At 43.9% G+C, this 1,552-nt stretch overlaps 1 non-coding gene across 1 annotated transcript; it reads left to right on the top strand.

Moving 5' to 3' along the window:
• Positions 1 to 83, top strand: TRNAL-UAA. Its single transcript has one exon. It is a non-coding gene; the product is annotated as a tRNA-Leu (tRNA).
• Positions 84 to 1,552: the final 1,469 nt, after the last annotated feature.

The raw sequence follows: 1,552 nt of genomic DNA, 5'->3' as shown, positions 1-1,552 counted from the left end.
ACCAGGATGGCCGAGTGGTTAAGGCGTTGGACTTAAGATCCAATGGACATATGTCCGCGTGGGTTCGAACCCCACTCCTGGTAGTTCAAGGTTTTTTTCTCTTAGATTATTTTATTATTTTAAAAATACGAATCTCACCGAACACAGCACGCATTGGACATTAGAATTCCGACTTCTGGCTGGGAGAGGCGCAACGCTCACACGCAAAGACCTGCTTCCCACCAAGAGACCGCGCAGGCGGCCGCCCGCGGAGCTCCACTCACCTCCCCAACTGCAGGGCGGGAGGCGGCCGGGAGGGGGAGGGCTGTGACCTGGAGGGTATTTTTAAAACTGCCTCTGCAAAAAAGTAAAAAATGCATCTCTCTTTTTTTTCTCTCTCTCTTCCTTTTTTTTACCCCCGTCAATGTTAATTTTGTGCGCACAACTCTTCTTTTAACTCCTAGAAGGTGGAGACTGCATCATCCTAGATGTAAAATGCACTCCAACTTGGGTTCGGCTTAGAATTTTTAAATACAGTGTGGTCAAGTTTTTTTTTTTCCTTCTTCTTCCTTTAAAATTGTTTGTTTGTTTAATGAAAGCCTTCTAAGAATTTTTAAAAGTTGCAAGCACAATGCAAATAACTTTTTTTCCTCTCTTGAATCATTTAAAAGTAAAATACCGAGTGGATGCCCAAGTACTACTATTAAAATCAGGAAATTAACATTGATATTTAATACCGTCTAATCCTCGGTCCCCATTCGGTCACCAGTTGTCGCAAGAATGTTCTTTATAGCAAAAGGCTCCTCTTCAGAATGATGCGTTGCATTTACTTGTCCTGTCTCCTTCGACTTCTTCCGTGCGGATGAGTTCCTCAGCCTCTGCTGACTTTCATGATCTTGACACTTCTGCTGACAAGCCAGCCGGTTTGTAGAATGTCCTTTGTCAGTCTAGGTTTTCTGGTGTTTCCTCCTGATGAGATCCGGGCTCTGTTTATTTAGCAGTACTTCCACAGAAGCCATGCGGTGTTCTCACGGCAGCCTCTGAGGCTGCATGATTTCAGTGTGGCCTGCTTCTCTGCCAGGCTTCTCCTCTATAAAGTTACTCTTTTCCCTTTGTGATTAGCACATGTTTTAGAGGGAAGTGCCTTGAAGCTGTGTAATATCCCATACCTTATCAAATTTTCATTTTATTCAATTATTTATGGAATTATAAGTTATGTACGTATATACTCATGGCGCTCTATTTTAATTAATAACCATTCATTCCTTTTGATGCTCGAAGTGTCTCAGATTGGGCCAGTGACAGCCCATTCAAGCTGACTTTTGACCTGTCTGCATTATTCTTTTTGTTTTGTTTTGTTTTTGAGACGGAGTCTCATTCTGTCACCTAGGCTAGAGTGCAGTGGCGCGATCTCGGCTCACTGCAAGCTCCGCCTCCCAGGTTCACGCCATTCTCCTGCCTCAGCCTCCCGATTAGCTGGGACTACAGATGCCCACCACCACGCCCAGCTAATATTTTGTATTTTTAATAGAGACTGGGCTGCATTATTCTTTAGCACGTCCTTACTTCCTAC

This window comes from Papio anubis, chromosome 6, assembly GCF_008728515.1.
Source record: "Papio anubis isolate 15944 chromosome 6, Panubis1.0, whole genome shotgun sequence".
Lineage (NCBI taxonomy): Eukaryota > Metazoa > Chordata > Mammalia > Primates > Cercopithecidae > Papio > Papio anubis.
This window is presented reverse-complemented; position numbering and strand designations above follow the sequence as displayed.